This window comes from Thalassophryne amazonica, chromosome 8 (assembly GCF_902500255.1).
Source record: "Thalassophryne amazonica chromosome 8, fThaAma1.1, whole genome shotgun sequence".
Lineage (NCBI taxonomy): Eukaryota > Metazoa > Chordata > Actinopteri > Batrachoidiformes > Batrachoididae > Thalassophryne > Thalassophryne amazonica.
The window spans coordinates 102,961,076-102,984,777 of NC_047110.1; the positions used below are offsets into that span (position 1 = coordinate 102,961,076).

Genomic DNA, 23,702 nt, shown 5'->3' on the forward strand with positions numbered 1-23,702 from the left:
TTTAACTCAAGTGATTGTGTCTTATATTAATTCATAGAATATTTTGACTCGAAGTTGGACAAATGTACTTGCTAAGATCTTGTAGCGCAACACACCACACAGGCCTCCACAAAGACAACGAACTATCCAAACACAGACACACAAACGAGTTCCAGAGCTTAATGAGGTCTAACTGCATGTTTAGTCCCAGCACAATCATATTCTCTAGCTGTTATATATGATTGTATTACCAGTGTTTACCCAACACTCTTCTTCATTTCATTTTCTGTAATAATCCATGAAAGCAGCCTTAACGATCTCAGATGAAGTGAACAATATGTCTCATTAAACGTCCTATTTCTCTGCTGCACGTCTGCGGGTCTAACAGACTCGAGCCAGAGTAAAACGTTGTTCTAATGAAATATTATCTAATTGCAAGCGTTTGATATCTAGGCCAGGCCTGCAGCTTGTGATTCGAGGTAAGTAAAACTAGAAAAAGCCTCCACATTTATCTAGCGGCCTCCTGCAGATCCTCCTGGGTTTCAGTAATTATTCTCCTGCTTACCAGCCATTACGGTAAAACAACAACAACTGACTTTGGGTCATCTGGATGGCGAAGCTTTCTGAACTTTTATTATCGTTTCATGATGGAAAGTCGCAGACGGCGAGCGCTTACTTAACCTCTTCTGATAAACTGAAGCAGATACCAGTCACTTAAAAGACAAGGTTATTTCCCAGTAGAGAAGCAAAGAATCACTCCATTGATTATGACACCTCCGTCTTTTTTGTTGTTGTTCTCAGCTCTCTGTGGCGCAGTGCAGCTGCTACTTTTTTAATCTTTATCGAGAATACTGACTCAGGACCTTCTGTTTCTCAGCAACGGGCTAACAGGAAAGTGACGAACACCTTCGAAACCACACCAGTAACATGGCCTTAGTCTGATGTAGAGATGACCTGATCGCAGTTCCCCCTCCATCCTGGTCATTTTCATGAGATATCTTCTGACACATTACAATAGAGTTAAACATTTGAAGTATTTCTTATCACACTCCTAGTGATCCATTAAAATTGCAGCACAGCCATTTGGGCCGTGATTTCATTCTGTCATACTGACATTTTGATGCCAATATATACATAAAAATGGCAATGATTCAGAACAATTAATTCTCAACATTATGACAAAGAAATGTATTACAGGCTTGATGTTTTACACTTTAAAATGAACTTTATTATAAATAAATGTAAATATAACCAACAATCACCCACTCTAAATGAAAACAAATGGCAGCTGGTTGCTTTTTCCTTTGTCTCTTGTAGTTAATGTAACCAAGGGGCGATGGGGTCCCAAACATCCTTGACCGCAATGTGAACAATGCCGAACAATTTGTAAGCACCCTCTACTAGACAAATTATGTAATGGCAACCACTTCCAACAGCCAAGAGTTTTTCTACATTGTTTATATCCTAAAATAAAAGGTTTCATATCAGCAAAAAAATATTGACACTGATATGTTTGTGAAAGGTTCATATAACTATACAGTAAGACGGGTAGCACCAGGACCCTAAGACCTGCACCAGCTTCAGTTCAACTATATATAACATCAAGTTTGTAAAAATACCTCAGGTTAATAAAAACCGAAAGCACGGTTCTCATTTCCATATTTCATTATATTAAAGGTGCAACAAATGATTAGTGCCCAATAGATGTTGCACCAAAACACCAGCTTTCCTTTGCATCCCCCCACACACTTTGATGAAACTGGGTTTGGAACCATTGCTTTAACAGACAACTGGAATTTTTCATCTAAAAAAAAAAAAAGAAACAAAACAAAAGAAGAAAAACAATGAGAAGAACTTGTGAGAGATAAATACAAATCATCTGAAATTCATGTTGCTACAATTTTCTGCAGAGAAGTAATCAGGCTGACTGATAATCATACGCTCTTACAGCTTTACAAACAGTGTTTCTTCCTCCCTTTGATTAAAAAGTAAATGTGAGAAATTAAATTAAGCAATTTTACAGGTAGCATAAACACATCTTGCTTGTCTCCAGGGATGTTGGGGGATATTCCAAGGAACAAGACTGACATAAACATGGTGTACTACAGAAAGTACTTCTGCAGAATAAAAAAGGCAGTGGAAGCAGCAATCACAGTCACTGCCTAGTGCATGAAACTTACACACGCCTGCACGAGCTGTGAGGTGTCACTTCACTATGATGGTGGTAGGATCAAGCAAGACTGAAATTATGTTTGTGAAGGTCCAGTATTTCAGTACAAATTCATGGTTTGGCTTTACATCAGTAACAGAACTATGGAAAACTTTTTGTGAGGCAGAATCCTTCACAGTTGCCAGAGCTGCTTTCAGGCCTGTAGTTTATAGCCATGGATTAACACAGCGCCCTGGCCTCTCTGTGGCTCCCTTCATCATTCAGGTTCCACAAGGCTGCCATCAATGGTGGAGAGAGGAGGCGTGGTCTCACTCCGGCAGAGTCAATTCTCTCATCCTCCACCAAAGGCTCTACGATTACACAGTCTGTAATGAATAATTTAGCTTTTCCTAATCACCCTGTAAGCTGCCTTCATTTAAAAGCAGGCTTCCTTCTAGCACAGTGATTAGAGCTGTGAGCCAAGGTGACGGAGGCAGATTAGAAGAAAATTAAGACCGGCCTGTTCTGAACGGTGCCATCCCACCGAACAGTGCTGCTCCATTAGCTCCGCTCATTACTGACCAGGCAAATGTCATCACCATGCACAGGAGGTACCTCCAAAAAATGGAACCTTTATTGAGCCAAATAACTTCATGAAGAGCATCAAGCCTCAACCCATATTTCAGCTGACTAATAAAACGCAGACAAATATCTCATAAAGCAAAGCAAAGGGAAGAGATTATTATAACCCCAATTCCAATGAAGTTGGGATTTTATGTAAAATGTAAATAAAAACAGAATACAATGATTTGCAAATCCTCTTCTTACCTATATTCAATTGAATACACCACAAAGACAAGATATTTAATGTTCAAACTGATAAACTTTATTGTTTTTGTGCAAATATTTGCTCATTTTTGAAATGGATGCCTGCAACATGTTTCAAAAAAGCTGGGACAGTGGTATGTTTACCACTGTGTTACATCACCTTTCCTTCTAACAACACTCAATAAGCATTTGGGAACTGAGGGCACTAATTGTTGAAGCTTTGTAGGTGGAATTCTTTCCCATTATTGCTTCATGTACGACTTCAGTTGTTCAACAGTCTGGGATCACTGTTGTTGTATTTTGCACTTCATAATGCCCCACACATTTTAAATGGGTGACAGGTCTGGACTGCAGGCAGGCCAGTCTAGTACCCGCACTCTTTTACTACGAAGCCACGCTGTTGTAACACGTGCAGAATGTGGGTTGGTACTGTCTAGCTGAAATAAGCAGGGACGTCCCTGAAAAAGACGTTGCTTGGATGGCAGCATGTGTTGCTCCAAAATCTGGATGTACCTTTCAGCACTGATGGTGCCATCACAGATGTGTAAGTTGTCCATGCCATGGGCACTAACACACCCACATACCATCACAAATGCTGGCTTTTGAACTTTGAGCTGGTAACAGTCTGGATGCTCTTTTTCCTCTTTTGTCCGTAGAGAACACGATGTCCATGATTCCAAAAAACAATTTGAAATGGTGGACTCATCAGACCACAGCACATTTTTCCACTTTGCATCTGTCCATTTCAAAGGAGCTCAGGCCCAGAGAAGGTGGCGGCGTTTCTGGATGTTGTTGATATATGGTTTTCACTTTGCATGGTAGAGTTGTAACTTGCACTGTAGATGTAGCGACGAACTGTGTTAACTGACAATGGTTTTCTGAAGTGTTCCTGAGCCCACGCGGTAAGATCCTTTACACAATGATGTCGGTTTTTAATGCGTTGTCGCCCGAGGGATCAAAGGTCACAATTGAATGCTGAGAAACACTGTACTTAAACCGTTGGACTATTTTTTGATTGTAGTTGTTCACAAAGTGGTGATTCTCGCCCCATCTTTGCTTGTGAACAGCTGAGCCTTTTGGGATGCTCCTTTTATACCCAATCCTGACACCACATGTTCCAATTAACCTGTTCACTGTGGAATATTCCAAACAGGTGTTCTTTGAGCATTCAATCAACTTTCCCAGTCTTTTTGTTGCCCATGTCCCAGCTTTTTTGAAACATGTTGCAGGCATCCATTTCAAAATGAGCAAATATTTGCACAAAAACCAACAAAATTAATCAGTCTGAACATTAAATATCTTGTCTTTGTGGTAATTCAATTGAATATAGGTTGAAGAGGATTTTTGCAAATCATTGTATTCTGTTTTTATTTACATCTCACACAACCTCCCGACTTCCACTGGAATTAGGGTGGTATATATTTTATCACTGCATTGTCATGGACCGGTTGTCTACCGTATTTTCCGGACTATAAGTCGCACTTTTTTACATGTTTTGGCCTGGGCGTTGCGACCTATACTCCGGTGCGACTTATAAATGACAAATATACGGTAGGATCTCAATTAATTTACTGTAACAAACAAATTTTACGTGACAGAGTCAATCTATGTTTTAAAATGGCCACCCGAAAAGGAAATGCAATGCATCATGGGCACCTGAAGTATGGTGGCCGTCCTATTAGGTTATGCTGGTCGCGATAACCAATCAGAGAACAGAACGTTGTACGCGTATTCCTCACCTCACCACAGCGTGAGAAGCTGACGAACACGGTGCTTGCTGTTATTCCAGCATGGCGAACAAAACAGCTTCAACCCTTGGATATCCGTGTGAGCAGAGTGTTTAAGTTGACGCTGAGAGCTGCGTGGGAGCACTGGTGAGCGACGGTGGAGGATTAGCGTGTGCACTTGGAAGGAGCTGGCGTTGATGATTGTGAAAAGCGTTTGAAGCAGACGAACATGGTGTTTATCTCGGGACAGCTAACAAACAGCTTCAACCCTTGGATAGCAGTGTGAGCAGAGTTGACCCTGAGAGCTGCATGGGAGCACTGAGCGACGGCGGAGGTTAGCGTCTGCACTTGGAAGGAGCTGTTCGACACCGCTGGGTGGTCATGAGCTGCGCAGGTAGGCGCTGCTTGGTTTGGCTCGCAATGTGGTCCGCAAATACAAACATATCGTAGGTAAAATGCAGCTCACGAGAGGGCACTCGAGGCTTGTGTGACTGTTCCTGCGACTTCTGACTACCATAGAAAAATAAAATTCAACGTTACTGATACTTAACAAGCCAACAGAGAAGGCCCGAAAAATGCCACCAAAAAGAAAATCATAGTCTGCAGATTACAAGTTAAGACTGGTTAAATATGCATCGAAAACGGTAGCCGTCACAATATTATCATCTGAACTTTTCATGTTTAACATACCTGTATGTCCATGGACTTATAGTCCAGTGCAACTTATTTATGGTTTATTTTTCTTTATAATGGATAAAGTGGCTGGTGCGACTTATACTCCGGTGCGACTTATTTATGGTTTATTTTTCTTTATAATGGATAAAGTGGCTGGTGCGACTTATACTCCGGTGCGACTTATAGTCCGGAAAATACGGTATATAGGTGGTTGCTAACCAGGACCCAAGGCAATTCCATAGTGTGGTGGATGTTGCAATGTTAAGTTACCAGTGCATATTTCCATATGTGACCTTTAAGACTGCAGTTTGTTTTGGATGCTTGCATTCTGTTCAGAGTGGCCACATATGATTTGTTGCAAGCTTTTATGTATGTCGATGCACTTCCTGGTGCAACCTTAGATGAAGTATATGGAGAATGGAACACACATGGTCTTGAACTAGGAACCTTCTGTTCTGGAAGTCAAGTCGAGTCTGGAAGCAAGTGCTGGTGCCATGCATCACTATACTCAAAAGAAAAATGACTCATTGGATGAACTAAATTCAATTATGTGCAGGATTTCCATCTCATAAATATATGTAGTCCCAACTCAAAAAGATACATCCAGAAACATCGATGCAAGATCATTTAATTTGATTTAGTTTGGACTACATATATTTATGAGATGTTGCCATCCAGGGTGGACAAGCACTTCATCCCCACCTCATGAAAGAAACCACTTATCTGCTGTATCCAGAAGAAATGTTGGAGCATCCTTGGCCTTCTGCACCTGCTTGGGTTGTCAACCAGATTTTTTTTTAGGTTGTGACCTTGATCATGTCTTGCCTCCTCCAAAAGCTTGGTCTTCACTTGGTCTCAACCACTCCAAAACACCAAAGTCTTGGTCTTGACTCATACGTCACCCTTTTAGGTCCTGATCTTGACTCAGACTCAATATAGGCAGCCTTGTCTTCATACACATCAAACACTAAGATGTTTGGGAAGCATGCATGCTAAACATGTACCCCATTTATGGATTCCACAATCTTTGGTATACAAGTAAATAAACAATGACAGCCAGAAATCCACTAGAGGCATGTAAACCTTGAGATCATTAAAACAAATTGGACACCAATTCCCAAACCCCGTCTTGCAATGTTAGAGTGCAGACGTAACTATCCCTTAAAAAAAAAAAAAAAAGACTTTTATGAGCTACCCAGTCCAAAGACAAATAAACCAAAGAACAAAACCTCCATGGTGGGATAAAAATAATAATAAAAAGCTCTGGCTGTAAGCAAGCCTGGCAGTCCAGAGTGGTCCTCAGAGAATAACAGGTTGTGTATTTTGGTCTCAGGTAGTGATTTTAAGAACAAATTTATCATCTGTGGCTGTTTCTAAGTGATGCAGAACTCCATAAACACACACCTGGCCATGTGACTCAGACAACATTCAACAGCACTGGTTGAAACTGAGGCCTGAAGGACAACGCTCGAGTCAACATTACTCCTCAGCTGTCGCTGCATCTGTGGTTGTAGCGGCTAAATCCCGGCGGCCTGGATTTAACCAAAGTGTGTCTCAGCATGCTGATGAGCAGTGGAACACACCGAATTCGACATGCTACTAAAAAGGTAACGGACACACGGAAGGTGAGGGGTCAAAGGCTTCAAAGCAGGTGAGCGTACTTAAAAATAAAACTAAACAAACTTAATGAGGTTATTGTTTCATCAATTCAAACTGTGCCGCTGGTTTGCATATCAAACACACAGATGGATAAGCTACAAACAGCCTGTTCCTTATAAAAAAAGTTAATGGTACAAAGTGCCTATGACAAATTCTCTCAACCAAGGAAGTATCAAAGTACTTTTTATGATTAAAAAAAAAGTCCAAACATATTCAGTTGCTTTCTGAGAATCGGTCAAAACGTCTTTCTAAAATAAGGCAAATTCAAAACACTGTCAACCAGATTACTGATACCTCTTTGACTTGTTTAAAAGCAGTTCTGAACTTTAATTTCTTCATTCATTCAATTTCTATATGCGCTTATTCTGATCGATGGTCACAGGGGGCTGGAGCTGATCCCAGCAGTCACAGGGCGTGAGGCGGGGTACACCCTGGATGGGACGCCAGTCCATCACAGGGCCTCCGCTTTTCTTTCCATGAAAAAAACTCCTGTAATGGTGGAATGTGCTGGAAAAAAGTGCTGATGTCCACATCTTCTGCCTTTTTGTGAAAGTCAGACGAGTTCCCGGATCAACAAAGCTTTCACGTTGGAAATGATCTGGTTGTTCCAGCGGGGTGTGAGCCTGTCGATGGGGGCTGGGAGCGCGCCGCGCTCTCAGCAGTTGTGGGCCGTCCTTAAAGTGGCAGTAACACCCGTAATCTGTTTAATCCCCATAAAATCGTCCCTGAAAGCCATATTAATTTTCGAACGGTGTCCACCTGGAGGTGTCTCACAGTTTCTGAAAAAAATTGATGCAGCAAAGTTCCAAATCGTTCAGACATTTATTCGCAATAAAAATAGACGAGAGGGGTGGACCACACCTCACTCAACGCCTTCTCACAGGCGAATGACGCAACTGACAGGCATGAAAAAACTCACGCATGCGCACGAGAGTTCAAGCTTGTCTGACGCAATCACACGTGATTCAAATCCATATGGTTTTTTAAAAAAATAATAAGGTCAGATACTTTTATAACAGACCACGTATATCAATGATGTGCAGTGCACCTGGAAAGTATTCACAGTGCTTCACCTTTTCCACAATTTGTTATGTTACAGGCTTATTCAAAAATGGATGAAATTCATTTTTTTCATCAAAATTCTACACACAATACGCCATAATGACAATGTGAAAAAGTTTATATATATATATATATATATATATATATATTTGCAAATGTATTAAAAATAAAAAACAACAACTAAGAAATCCCATTTACATAAGTATTCACAGCCTTGTCTGCCATGAAGCTCAAAATTGAGCTCAGGTGCCTCCTGTTTACACTGATCATCCTTGAGATGTTTCTACAGCTTAATTGGAGTCCACCTGGGGTAAATTCAGTTGATTGGACATGATTTGGAAAGACACACACCTGTTTACATATCAGGTCCCACAGTTGACAGTGCATGTCAGAGTACAAACCAAGCATGAAGTAAAAGGAATTGCCTGTAGACCTCTGAGACAGGATTGTCTCAAGGCACAAATCTGGGGAAGGCTATAGAAACATTTCTGCTGCTTTGAAGGTCCCAATGAGCACAGTAGCCTCCATCATCCGTAAATGGAAGAAGTTTACATCCACCAGCTGGCTGCCCATCTGAACTGAGCGATCGGGGGAGAAGGGCCTTAGTCAGGGAGGTGACCAAGAACCTGATGGTCACTCTGTCAGAACTCCAGTATTCCTCTGTGGAGAGAAGAACCTTCCAGAAGGACAACCATCTCTGCAGCAATCCACCAATCAGGCCTGTATGGTAGAGTGGCCAGACAGAAGCCACTCCTTAGTAAAAGGCACATGGCAGCCCACCTGGAGTTTGCCAAAAGGCACCTGAAGGACTTTCAGACCATGAGGAACAAAATTCTCTGGTCTGAAGAGACAAAGATTGCACTCCAGGCACCATCCCTACAGTGAAGCATGGTGGTGGCAGCATCATGCTGTGGGGAATGTTTTTCAGTAGTAGGAACTGGGAGACTAGTCAGGATTGAGGGAAAGATGAATGCAGCAATGTACAGAGACATCCTGGATGAAAACCTGCTCCAGAGCGCTCTTGACCTGAGACTGGCGCTGATGGTTCATCCTTCAGCAGGACAATAAGCACACAGCCAAGATATTAAAGAGTGGCTTCAGGACAACTCTGTGAATGTCCTTGAGTGCAGTTGTTGTATAAAGTACCGGAAAATAACACTTAAGTAAAGTACAGATACCCATTAAAAATGACTTTGGTAGAAGTTCAAGTTACCGATTGAAATGTTACTCAAGTAAAGTCTTAACGTATCTAGTATTTATTGTACTTAAGTATGACAATTAATGTACAACTAAATGTACTCAAGTATTAAAGTAAAGTACAAGTAAATGTTAATAATCAAAAACGGACAGATTTTTTTTATATTACAAAGTTTATCTAGGCTTGTTAGATGGTTTTATCTTTCTGTTGTGTTTTGTTTCATTAGGTTCTTTTTGTCTCTTTCTCCAAAATTGTATTGTAACATTATTAGTCTATTATTGACTATTATTGTCTATTATGTAGACTATTATTGTTGTTGATATTATTATTAATATATGAATAAAAATAAATTTAAAAAATTACAATTTGACTCTTTTACGACAACGAACGCTGAGCCATTAATTATACAGAAAACAAATCAACACAAACGTGCTGATGTGAACAGCTTAATGCTAACTTTAACATTGAAAACGCCATAGACATGCTAACACGTTAGCATCGGTCCCATTTTTAAGTTATAAAAAACATCGATCAACTGTTTCAGAAGACCATAACAGGTCGATTATTAAATATTACTCACAGACATATGCTCTTCGGGGTTTTAGCGGGGAAAAATTAGGATAAAGCAAAATAAAAGATCGAAGCACTGCTTCAATCTGCAAATCACTGCTTCAATTGGTTCAAGGTTCAAAGCAAAGCCGCGCTGCAGAAACGTTGATTACAGACCCGCTGCAGGTCTGTAATCAATGTAGAGAAATTATCATTTTCCTGACAAACAAGTGCGCAACTGCAAAAAAGCCTACAGGACATGCCTCATGACAAATCGGCCTGACTTCTTGCTTGCCTCTACTGGTGGTTGGCTCTCACTGCGGTATTGTATCACTTCCTGTTCCGGAGCACAGCGGTGTTTTTCTGTATCTGTTAGCTGTTTAATCTGAGCAGTTAGATTGATCTAGTTATCTAGATTACGATTTGTTTCCAGTGTAATGCCTTACATGCCTTAACTAAAGCACTCCCTCTGCTGAATCACCTCTAAATTATTTACACATTATTCACTTTGCGTGTTTTTAGGAATCCGCTAGCTTAGCGTAGCTACTAGCTCTTAGCCGATTTAGCATGGCGGCTTCTCCTGTCTCTCCCGCACTTTTCTGCTCTGGGTGTGAAATGTTTAGTTATTCCTCGGCCTCCTTTAGCAGTAATGGTACTTGTAATAAGTGTAGCTTATTCGTAGCTTTGGAGGCCAGGCTGGGCAAATTGGAGACTCGGCTCCGCACCGTGGAAAATTCTACAGCTAGCCAGGCCCCTGTAGTCGGTGCGGACCAAGGTAGCTTAGCCGCCGTTAGTTACCCCCTGGCAGATCCCGAGCAGCTGGGAAAGCAGGCTGACTGGGTGACTGTGAGGAGGAAGCGTAGTCCTAAACAGAAGCCCCGTGTACACCGCCAACCTGTTCACATCTCTAACCGTTTTTCCCCACTTGACGACACACCCGCCGAGGATCAAACTCTGGTTATTGGCGACTCTGTTTTGCGAAATGTGAAGTTAGCGACACCAGCAACCATAGTCAGTTGTCTTCCGGGGGCCAGAGCAGGCGACATTGAAGGAAATTTGAAACTGCTGGCTAAGGCTAAGCGTAAATTTGGTAAGATTGTAATTCACGTCGGCAGTAATGACACCCGGTTACGCCAATCGGAGGTCACTAAAATTAACATTAAATCGGTGTGTAACTTTGCAAAAACAATGTCGGACTCTGTAGTTTTCTCTGGGCCCCTCCCCAATCAGACCGGGAGTGACATGTTTAGCCGCATGTTATCCTTGAATTGCTGGCTGTCTGAGTGGTGTCCAAAAAATGAGGTGGGCTTCATAGATAATTGGCAAAGCTTCTGGGGAAAACCTGGTCTTGTTAGGAGAGACGGCATCCATCCCACTTTGGATGGAGCAGCTCTCATTTCTAGAAATCTGGCCAATTTTCTTAAATCCTCCAAACCGTGACTATCCAGGGTTGGGACCAGGAAGCAGAGTTGTAGTCTTACACACCTCTCTGCAGCTTCTCTCCCCCTGCCATCCCCTCATTACCCCATCCCCGTAGAGACGGTGCCTGCTCCCAGACTACCAATAACCAGCAAAAATCTATTTAAGCATAAAAATTCAAAAAGAAAAAATAATATAGCACCTTCAACTGCACCACAGACTAAAACAGTTAAATGTGGTCTATTAAACATTAGGTCTCTCTCTTCTAAGTCCCTGTTGGTAAATGATATAATAATGGATCAACATATTGATTTATTCTGCCTTACAGAAACCTGGTTACAGCAGGATGAATATGTTAGTTTAAATGAGTCAACACCCCGAGTCACACTAACTGTCAGAATGCTCGTAGCACGGGCCGGGGCGGAGGATTAGCAGCAATCTTCCATTCCAGCTTATTAATTAATCAAAAACCCAGACAGAGCTTTAATTCATTTGAAAGCTTGACTCTTAGTCTTGTCCATCCAAATTGGAAGTCCCAAAAAACAGTTTTATTTGTTATTATCTATCGTCCACCTGGTCATTACTGTGAGTTTCTCTGTGAATTTTCAGACCTTTTGTCTGACTTAGTGCTTAGCTCAGATAAGATAATTATAGTGGGCGATTTTAACATCCACACAGATGCTGAGAATGACAGCCTTAACACTGCATTTAATCTATTATTAGACTCTATTGGCTTTGCTCAAAAAGTAAATGAGTCCACCCACCACTTTAATCATATCTTAGATCTTGTTCTGACTTATGGTATGGAAATAGAAGACTTAACAGTATTCCCTGAAAACTCCCTTCTGTCTGATCATTTCTTAATAACATTTACATTTACTCTGATGGACTACCCAGCAGTGGGGAATAAGTTTAATTACACTAGAGGTCTTTCAGAAAGCACTGTAACTAGGTTTAAGGATATGATTCCTTCTTTATGTTCTCTAATGCCATATACCAACACAGTGCAGAGTAGCTACCTAAACTCTGTAAGTGAGATAGAGTATCTCGTCAATAGTTTTACATCCTCATTGAAGACAACTTTGGATGCTGTAGCTCCTCTAAAAAAGAGAGCTTTAAATCAGAAGTGCCTGACTCCGTGGTATAACTCACAACTCGTAGCTTAAAGCAGATAACCCATAAGTTGGAGAGGAAATGGCGTTCACTAATTTAGAAGATCTTCACTTAGCCTGGAAAAGAGTCTGTTGCTCTATAAAAAAGCCCTCCGTAAAGCTAGGACATTTTTTCCTACTCATCACTAATTGAAGAAATAGGACCAACCCCAGGTTTCTTTTCAGCACTGTAGCCAGGCTGACAAAGAGTCAGAGCTCTATTGAGCTGAGTATTCCATTAACTTTAACTAGTAATGACTTCATGACTTTCTTTGCTAACAAAATTTTAACTATTAGAGAAAAAATTACTCATAACCATCCAAAGACGTATCGTTATCTTTGGCTGCTTTCAGTGATGCCGGTATTTGGTTAGACTCTTTCTCTCTGATGTTCTGTCTGAGTTATTTTCATTAGTTACTTCATCCAAACCATCAACATGTTATTAGACCCCATTCCTACCAGGCTGCTCACGGAAGCCCTACCATTATTAATGCTTCGATCTTAAATATGATCAATCTATCTTGTTAGTTGGCTATGTACCACAGGCTTTTAAGGTGGCAGTAATTAAACCATTACTTAAAAAGCCATCACTTGACCCAGCTATCTTAGCTAATTATAGGCCAATCTCCAACCTTCCTTTTCTCTCAAAAATTCTTGAAAGGGTAGTTGTAAAAACAGCTAAATGATCATCTGCAGAGGAATGGTCTATTTGAAGAGTTTCAGTCAGGTTTTAGAATTCATCATAGTACAGAAAACAGCATAGTGAAGGTTACAAATGATCTTCTTATGGCCTCGGACAGTGGACTCATCTCTGTGCTTGTTCTGTTAGACCTCAGTGCTGCTTTTGATACTGTTGACCATAAAATTTTATTACAGAGATTAGAGCATGCCATAGGTATTAAAGGCACTGCGCTGCGGTGGTTTGAATCATATTTGTCTAATAGATTACAATTTGTTCATGTAAATGGGGAATCTTCTTCACAGGACTAAGTTAATTATGGAGTTCCACAAGGTTCTGTGCTAGGACCAATTTTATTCACTTTATACATGCTTCCCTTAGGCAGTATTATTAGGACGGTATTGCTTAATTTTCATTGCTACGCAGATGATACCCAGCTTTATCTATCCATGAAGCCAGAGGACACACACCAATTAGCTAAACTGCAGGATTGTCTTACAGACATAAAGACATGGATGACCTCTAATTTCCATGCTTTTTTAAACTTCAGATAAAACTGAAGTTATTGTACTTGGCCCCCCAACTCTTAGAAACATGGTTGTCTAACAGATCCTTACTCTGGATGGCATTACCCTGACCTCTAGTAATACTGTGAGAAATCTTGGAGTCATTTTGATCAGGATATGTCATTCAAAGTGCATATTAAACAAATATGTAGGACCTGCTTTTTTGCATTTTACGCAATATCTCTAAAATCAGAAAGGTTCTTGTATCAGAGTGATGCTGAAAAACTAATTCATGCATTTTATTTCCTCTAGGCTGGACTATTGTAATTCATTATTATCAGGTTGTCCTAAAAGTTCCCTAAAAGCCTTCAGTTAATTCAAAATGCTTCAGCTAGAGTACTGACGGGGACTAGAAGGAGAGAGCATATCTCACCATATTGGCCTCTCTTCATGGCTTCCTGTTAATTCTAGAATAGAATTTAAAATTCTTCTTCTTACTTATAAGGTTTTGAATAATCAGGTCCCATCTATCTTAGGACCTTCGTAGTACCATATCACCCCAATAGAGCGCTCGCTCTCAGACTGCAGGCTTACTTGTAGTTCCTAGGGTTTGTAAGAGTAGAATGGGAGGCCGAGCCTTCAGCTTTCAGGCTCCTCTCCCTGTGGAACCAGCTCTCAATTCAGATCAGGGAGGACAGACACCCTCTCTACTTTTAAGATTAGGCTTTAAAACTTTCCTTTTTGCTAAAGCTTATAGTTAGGGCTGGATCAGGTGACCCTGAACCATCCCTTAGTTATGCTGCTATAGACGTAGTACTGCTGGGGGTTCCCATGATGCACTGTTTCTTTCTCTTTTTGCTCTGTATGCACCACTCTGCATTTAATCATTAGTGATCGATCTCTGCTCCCCTCCACAGCATGTCTTTTTCCTGGTTCTCTCCCTCAGCCCCAACCAGTCCCAGCAGAAGACTGCCCCTCCCTGAGCCTGGTTCTGCTGGAGGTTTCTTCCTGTTAAAAGGGAGTTTTTCCTTCCCACTGTAGCCAAGTGCTTGCTCACAGGGGGTCGTTTTGACCGTTGGGGTTTTACATAATTATTGTATGGCCTTGCCTTACAATATAAAGCGCCTTGGGGCAACTGTTTGTCGTGATTTGGTGCTATATAAAAAAAAATTGATTGATTGATTGATTGACTTCATTGCAGTCACTAGTATCAGTGGTGTCTCTGGGTGAAAACATGACTTTTTTCATGTGTGTATGTGTTTTTTTTTTTGGTAACGAGTAACGGCTTGGCGCATAGAAAATGTATCGGAGTAGACATATGCAATTAACGTCGGAAATGTAGTGAAGTAAAAGTGAAAGTAAGCTGAATTAAAAAAAACCTCAAGTAAAGTACAAAACGTACTTAAGTACAGTAGTAAGTATTTTACTTTGTTACTACACAACACTGCTTGAGTGGCCCAGCCAGAGCCCAGACCCGAATCCTATTGAACATCGCTGGAGAGATCTGAAAATGGGTGTGCACTGACGCTCCCCATCCAACCTGATGGAGTTTGAGAAGTGCAGCAAAGAGGTGCACCAAGTTTGTGGCATCATATTCAAGAAGACTTGAGGCTGTAATTAGTGCCAATGGTACATCAGAGTCTTGAGCAATGGGTTGTGAATATTTATGTGCATGTGATTTCTTAGATTATTTTTAATACATTTGCAAAAATCCCCCATCCCCAAAACCTTTTTTCCATGATGTCATTATGGGGTGTTGTGAGTAGAATTTTGAGGGACAAAATGAATTTATTCCATTCTGTAATAAGGCTGTAACATAACAAAATGTGGAAAAAGTGAAGTGCTGTGAATACTTTCTAGATGCTCCATACAATAATTCTAGCTCAAAAATAAACAAAATACATGATTTAACTTATGTAATATCAAACTATATGGAGATAACACTATCCTCAACTCAACATTCCCCAACAACTTTTTAATTACCTCACTTATTGAGTAAAACAATGAAGTACATGTATGTTATATATAAAACTTGGTATGTATGTGTGTCTGCCTTTGACTGGCCTGTTGCCACACATACTCGCACACACACTTAGTCAAGCAATTCCAAGACCTATTCTGCTTTTGGCCACCCAAGTATAAAAAAAAGGCGAAATTCCAAATGTGTTCAGTAATATAATGTAAATGCAAACATCCATCTTATGTCCGAGCAGTCAGTAAACACGATCAGAAGTAAAAGATGGCTCAAAGTGGAAGCAGGTTATCTGTGGAGGAAGAGACGACATCATGTCTGAGGCTCTGAGCTGTGAAGAAACAGATGAACATCAACAGAGACAAAGCAGAAGGGGAAGCATGTTGTCTTTGATATTTGTAATCACACAGGAGGCACCCCCCATCCCTCACAGATAAAAAAAAAACTGTCCAAAATCCAACGTTGAAAGGTGAGAAAGCAGCTGTTTGCCTTCTCCCTGCTGCTTTACCGCAAACAGGAGTCTGATGTTACGCTCAGGTAAGCGACGCTTAAATCAGTAGCATGCCCGAGGCGCGCTGCGCGGTGCGCACACACCACACACACACACACCAAACTCTCTCTCAAAATCCATGGAGAACTTAGAAACAGACTGTCCACGAATTACCAGCCAGTCAAGGAAGAAATGTGTCTGACCTAAATGAGCTGAGAAGAGGCTCTAAAGGCTCAAAAACTGGACAGTGATGAACAAGAAGTGAGCAGGTAGCCACATCATCGGCCACACCGCAAAGCGAACACAGGCTACTGTAATGCCCGTTGTCTGTCTGTCTGTCCATGACCTCTCCAAAACACAAAGAGCTATTTTAATCAACTTTGGTGGATAAACAGAGGTTACGTCAAGGTCACAGGCTAAAGGTCAAGTTCATATCAGAGGCCATTCCTTACTGTGAGTGGTGATATCTTCACAAGACAAACAGCAACTTCAACTCAATTCTGTGGATAAAACCAGTGGACTATCCTTACTAATACAGGTCAAAGGTCAAAATCAGAACTCATTCTCTAATGTCTGATGTCAAACTGGCGGATAAATCAGTGGACTGTCCTCTCATAATACAGGTGACATCAAACTCACAGGTCTAGGTTCAAGTCAGAGGTCCTTATCTAAAATCTATTAAAGGTGCCATGAATGAAATTTTATTCATGCTTATAGCTGACTACAACTACTTTCTGCATAAAGATTTTGTGGCTCAATGGCAAATTGGGTAGGGAATGATGCATCACTCCCTCTGTGGTTTAAGCTTTTCTGTTTCTGGTGTCGTCGACCGAACGGTCCCCTCTAAAAATTGATCTGCCCTGCCTTCACTGTGCCTTCTTGCGGCATAAGTCTGAGGACTGACTCTGAGTCTTACTCCTCTACATCTAAAGTGATCAAAGGGAATAATGTGATTATTAACCATCAGATGACAAAGTAAAAAAATCATTTCTAAAGTCAGTTTTTAAGCAGAAAACAAGGCCGTTTTAAGCAGAAAACAAGGTGATAATCGGTAAATTGCTACTGACGCTGCGAAATGACCTAGGTGCAGCAGCAGCACATCAGACTCAGACGTGTTGCTGCTGCGCTCTGATTGGTCCCCATCTTTTATTAGAAAACAATGCTGAATTTAAGTGGAAATAATTCTTATACAAAGCTTCAGATATCTGTCGCTGAGATAGATGATGACTGGAGAGCAGTTTGAAGCAGAAACAAGGTGATGGTGAATTGCTGCTGACACTCAGAAATGACGATGCTGATGCTCTGAAATGACACATGATTCTTAGGGAGGACCAATCGGTCGGCGACACCACTTCACATTTTCAGTTGGGTGTTCATGTATGTTTAGTGTATGTGAGTCCCACCCTGTGAAACTGTTTCCCATCCCCTGTTTATATAGAGACAAAAGGACTCACTGCTCCCAGCGCAAGATGGTGAACGGCAGCCACTAAAATGCCTCTGGCTGAGAACATGGTCTGAAAAGAATAGTTTCCAGTCCATGTTTTAGTCCATGTACAGAGCTGTTAGACCTATTAAACGTTTCCAACTGCTGTTCATTGTGCTCTATTATGAAGAGGAGGAGTGGAAGAACAGGAAGAAGCTTTGTTTACATCCTGAAGCGTGGTGCAAGTGGGACATCTAGTGGCAGAAAAATAATTCATAGCACCTTTAATGACCGTATCTCGGGAACTAGATGACGTACTGAAATGTGATTTTCTGCATAGACCTCTGCTCTCCAGGGGCTTACAAATATATCAGACCCCTGACATCAATGATATCTCACGATGACGTGAACTGCAGTTGATTTATTAGTTGGCGGCAACAAGGTGCTGGAATCATCTGGATGCCTTGTTTTATATGGATACTTTTTAAAGTATTTTATGGAAGCTTAATTTTAGTTAGATGTGATTGTTTCCTCAGCCAATGAGGTTTGTGGTGACCACTGAAGACCAGACGCACCTCAGTCCCTACTCAATTTGTCACCTTATGAAAGCCCAAGTGAATTCTGCCTGCAGCTTAAATGCTTCAGGGATCGATGACATAATGACTTCCCCGGGTTCATCAGCTCCAAGATGTTCTTTTAGAGGCCGAAAAGTCATTTCCTCATGTGCTGCGGGAGACAACACTCACTCTGGACAGACTGCCTGCACTCTGCAGACAGGCGGTGCAACGAGAAAATAGATCCATCAATCTCCACTTAATGTTGAAAACATTTGAGCTCAAACTCGACGGTTGCTTTATACTGAAGTGAAAATGACCCGAATTAATCACTGGATGGATCTGCTCAACGAAGCCCTGTGGCGCTCAGAGTCACAATGTGCTGCTATTGTCAATAAATGTTTAAAGCTACACTATGAGGTTTGAGAAAAAGCTAATTTAAACCTATACCAATTCCAGAAGGCGGTGATTTATCTTAGCACTGAGCTCATTGAGCAGTCAGCATTCATACAGTACATGAAGCTATTCCATAAGATATTTCCACCATCTCATTGACATTTTATTTAAAGAACTGTTGAGCAGACTAAGGCCACAACTTAATTTAACTGATTACTATAGGGGCGGGGTGCAAAATGCGATTATTTATTACTTCTTCTTTCGGCTCCTCCTGTTAGGGGTCACCACAGCAGATAATCCATCTCCATCTCAACCTGTCCTCTGAATCTTCTTCTGCACACCAAACCATCCACGTTCTCCCTATCTAAATCAATAAACATACGCTTGGCCTCCCTCCTTGTCTTCCTGCCTGGTGCTCCATCCTCAGCATTCTTCTCCCTATATATTCCCCCCATCCTTCCATTTCAATCTCACCTCTCTCACGCTGTCTCATGCTCTTTCTCAATCTTGTCCATCCTTGACAAATTTTGTTTGCACTCTATATAGGCTTTGAGCCCATTTGATGCAGGAGGTTATCTACTGATTCTGTACTGTGTCCTGTCCTTGCTATGGCAAGTCACTTTCCCAGCCACGACCAGTATCCATTTACAGCTGGGTGGACTGGGGCAATGCAAATCAGAATCAGAATTGAATTTATTGCCAAGAGAGTTCTCACATACAAAGAATTTGATCTGGTGTCATTGGTGCATAAACAACAATAATAAAAAAAAAAATTCTGTAAGAAGTAATAGGTGCATAAACAACAGTGAAAAGAAAAGAAAAAAAAAATAGATGAAATGTCCTGTCCAAGGACACAAACATGCAGTGACCAGGAATCAAACCCAGGTTCCCAATGGATCACGACATCTTGTTGCCGTCATCTTGACCATCAGAGTTCAAAATTAAATTTTTCTTCCCCCTTAGAAAAAGCTCATTTTTATTATATTGGTGTTATAAGATTGTGAATCCTTTATTTGAATGCTGAGGCTCAAAATGAGAGTGGTGCCCAATGCAAAAAAATTTCCTTTTATGACCGAAAAGGGACTACACCTTTAAGGGCGTGTACCCCCCACCCCTCAGAAAGATTTTAAAATTCATAGCATTTTTCCTGCATACTAAAGCAATTTGTAAAACTAAACACCAACTCTCTAGTCATTTTTTAAACAATTTTTATTTTAAACACTGTAAATCTTCTGAGGACAGTCAAATGAGCTGAGCTGTGCAAATTAAGTAAATAATTGTGCATGCAGCAACTTTCATCAATCAGCCTTTGTTTATGCAAGACCTTTCCCATACTTTCCCTAATGCCCCCCCCCCAAGTACAAAAAAGTGTGTAAACCTAGTTAGCTAGTTAGCTAATTAGCGACGCTGTACCCTTCACTGCTAAGACTAAACTAGCAAAGCTACCCTTTTTTGTAAGCAGATTAGCTTTTCAGCTAACTTTGAAAGTCATTAGCAGACCAGTTAGCTTCCAATTTAGTTCTGCTAACTTTAAGTTAACTTACTTTTTTTTTGGGGGGGGGGGGGGGGGGGGGGGAAGTAAAAAGGTTAATAGTCCAAAACATTTTCAAACCCTACAATCCTACATGTTTATTCCTGTTGGAATTAAAACAATAAGTGAATAAGTGAAACTGACATTGTTGCTGTCTGACCAAGTTCTTTCTCTGGTCCGTGAATGCTTGCACAGCCCAAATGTAACCCACAAGTTGTTTTTAGTAGAGGTGGGCGGATCGATCCTAATATCGATAATATCGGTACCAACGCTGGTATTGATATTGAATGATCCTCATGTAAAAAGATCAATAGTCAAGCTTTTTTTCTCTCCCGCACGCACCGACTGCTGTGCACGCAGATTCATGAGAGTCTACTCTCTGTCTGTAAGAGCAGTGCTGCGCTGTGTCACACAACACGGAGCAGTGCACCCTCACCCCTCTGGTCTTTTGTTGTTGCTCCGTCATGTGGCTCAGCGGCGCCAGCCAACAGCCTTGCAGGTAGGCTCAGCCTGGCCTGCCCACTCAGCACTCTCCTCTACCTCAGGAGATTTTGTTTGAAGTTGTGTTGAGTGATACTTTTTTAAACAAAAATGTTGATTGTGATAATAAAGTATTTTGTTGTCATGTACAATGTTTGGTGAAATTCTATCCTAGGTCTTTTGGATCCTTTGGATCTATGAAGCTTAAATATGAAAAGTATCTGTATCAGTATCGGCGATACTGGGCCTGTATTTACTTGGTATCGGATCAATACCAAAATTCCCAGTATCGCCCACCTCTAGTTTTTAGTACATTGCACAACTCTTTCTATGCTTCATTCGACAGCAGACTGTGAAGAAAATGTCAGGAAAAGTGACAAGCAAAGGGAGAAGTGTGCAGCAAAGTGTCTCCAAAATGAGAACAAACTGGATACATTACAATTTAAAGAAATGAAGGTCACAATGCATGATATATATTTAACTATTAGAAGAAAAAAGATTCAGTCATACTGGATTTTCACATTATAGATCCAGCTGAAAATTAAACACTGTGTTCTCAAGAGCTAAATAGAAAGTGCTGCTGCAGATGGTGTGCAGGTGTTCCTGTTGTCATCGCCTGCATTCTAAGAACTAAGCACCTGCGGAGACGTGAAAATAACGACAGTCCATTATCACACTGCTTCATGGGACAAACATCATCCATCCTTCATATAAACTAGAGATCACAGTGTGCTTAACATACTCCCCGAGTCACCAGAAACAGTAGAGTGACTGAGCAAATAGAAAACTGCTTCTTATTTCACGGTAACTTCATTTTTTCTGCATCATGATTCAGGCACTCTGCAACACATGACAATAAAGGAGAGTTTGAACAACGCAAAAGAAAATCAGCCAGCTTTACTGTGAAATCCACTAAAGGTGAAACGTGTAAAAGATTTGAAGTTAGTTACAGCGATGAGACGTTTGTGTTGTGTTGATTCTACCTCCTAAAGATGAGATTTCTAATGGCTCCCCCAAGTACAATAGAGTGTGTTAACTCTCTAGAGTGTGTTAGCTAATTAGCTAAGCTGTACCCTTCACCGCTAAGACTAAATTAGCAAAGCTACCCTTTTTTGTAAGCAGATTAGCTTTTCAGCTAACTTTGAAAGTCATTAGCGGAGCAGTTAGCTTCCAATTTAGTTCTGCTAACTTTAACTCACTTTTTTTTGGGGGGGGGGGGGGGGGTATAAAGGTTAATAGTCAAAAACATTTGCAAACCCTAAAATCCTACATGTTTATTCCTGTTGGAATTTAAACAATAATTGAATAAGTGAAATTGACATTACTGCTGTTTGACCAAGTTCTGTTTATGTCATTTTAATAATTACTGTGTGCAGTATTTTTTGATTTCTTTGAATATTTGTCCCCCAAGAACTCTGGTGTCTTTATTTTTATGGGGGATGATATTGTTAATGTGAAATATGTAAATAAATTGTGGCTGGAATTCTGAATTCTACAGTGGATGTATGTTACATTTGTAAAGATCTTTGGGTGGTCCTGAAGAAACAAACCAGTCAAACATAAGGGTCAACGGGGGGGGCTGAAGCCTATCACAGTATCCCAACAGTCATAGGGCAAGACGCAAGATACACCCTGGCCTGGACAGCAGTCTATCACAGGGAGTTGGATTGTTTTTAGCGGTTATCAACAGTGTTGCCTGCCTGACAGCATGGGCTCTGTAAATTGGACCCTTGATCGGAGCCTTGGGGAGGCAAAGTTTGTACCCCACCTGACAGAAAATACATATGGATGATGGGTGCTCTTGAGGTCAAGTCTCATCTGAGAGCATGCACACCCAGTCAGACAACTGGTCCTTCTCCACCTCTCCAGAGTAACCATCTATCTCCTGCAGGTAAGTGAACTGACGTCAGTCATTTGGTCTTGTTCAGTTGCCAGGGCACTCAAAACGGAGGCACCTGAGACCAGGATCAGGCCCAGAGAAATAGGCCACATGCCCAAAATATTGTGGCCCACATGCCACGACTATGCAAGTGTCAGGCCTCATCTTATTCTAAGTAAACTGTTAGTTTTACACAAAGTGATTCCAGAGGTACTCAGTTTCTTCAGTTGTCTGGCCGTCCTGCGACATGCAAACGATGGAACAGGTTTGTTGTTTTAGAGCTACTGTTTTAACTTTGCTGTGTAACATGGGGGCTTTCATGAGTGGGGAGCCCCCTCCAATGCAGTGATGAGAGGCTCACTGTAAGTTTATGAAAACTTATCAAGTCTTTACTGCAGGTAATTTACACACCAAATTTCTTCCCTGGGGTCCAAGCTCTCCTTTGAGGAGGACAAGATCACAAGGGGTGCCCAATGAGGTTACCAAAATTAAAAGATCACCTATTAAATAAAGTCATAATGACACATGCACTTGACCACCATAATTAATTCCAAAGATAATTTTCTTTGGATGAACCAAAGAGAAAAGTGTGTGTGTGTGTGTTGGGGAGGGTGGTGGTGGTGACATGATACTCTCCCTGCCCCCCTCCAAGAAGAATTTTTTTTTTTTGAGGGGGGGTTTGACATGATAGCTCATCCTCCAAAGCAATTCATTTTTTGGGGGGGATGACATGATAACGCTCCTCCCCAAAAGGAATTCATGCTTCATTATTTTCTTTATTCTTTGACAGCTCCAAAGAATTGTCTCACAAAGGCTCATGTGTCAAAGGATTTCTCTGTTAATTTATCTGCATGTTAATCCAGCTATTTTATTAATTTTTTTTGCTGAAAATGCCGGGTTGCTGTGTGTTTGGATGCACAAACAGACACAACAAGGGCTTCAAGATGGACAGATTCCCTTCAGATCCAAACAGAAGAAAAATTTTGGAAATTAAAGTCAGCCGTGTGGGATGGAAGCAACTTTATCATCAAAGCTTTGTGAGGCAAATTTATTGTTCAGTCCCATGTACTGTAAAACTCACCTAAACCATCACTGTATAAACCGGATATTTGCAGGGACTGGACAAGAAACGTCCCATTGTTTTTGTATTGTTTTCCATGTAATAAACACTATATATAACAGATTTTGTATAACGGATTTTTTGCTCACATCAGATAAAATGTTCCATTGGATCGTAATGTATTTCCATTAAAAACCCTCGCAGTGTCAATGTACAAATTAAAGTTCAGCGCTGACACTTGCCGATTTGAGGAAAGTGTGACCAGAGTCATTTCTGTAATTAAAAAAAAAAAAAAAAGACTATTTTTTTCACACCGTGCTCAAACTCAGACCTGCA

General features: G+C 41.0%; 1 protein-coding gene across 1 annotated transcript in view; it reads right to left on the reverse strand.

Annotated features, from left to right (window-relative positions):
* Window positions 1-23,702, reverse strand: part of immp2l (inner mitochondrial membrane peptidase subunit 2) — a 355,846-nt gene that overhangs the window by 128,195 nt on the left and 203,949 nt on the right. The gene's annotated exons all lie outside the window — the stretch shown is intronic.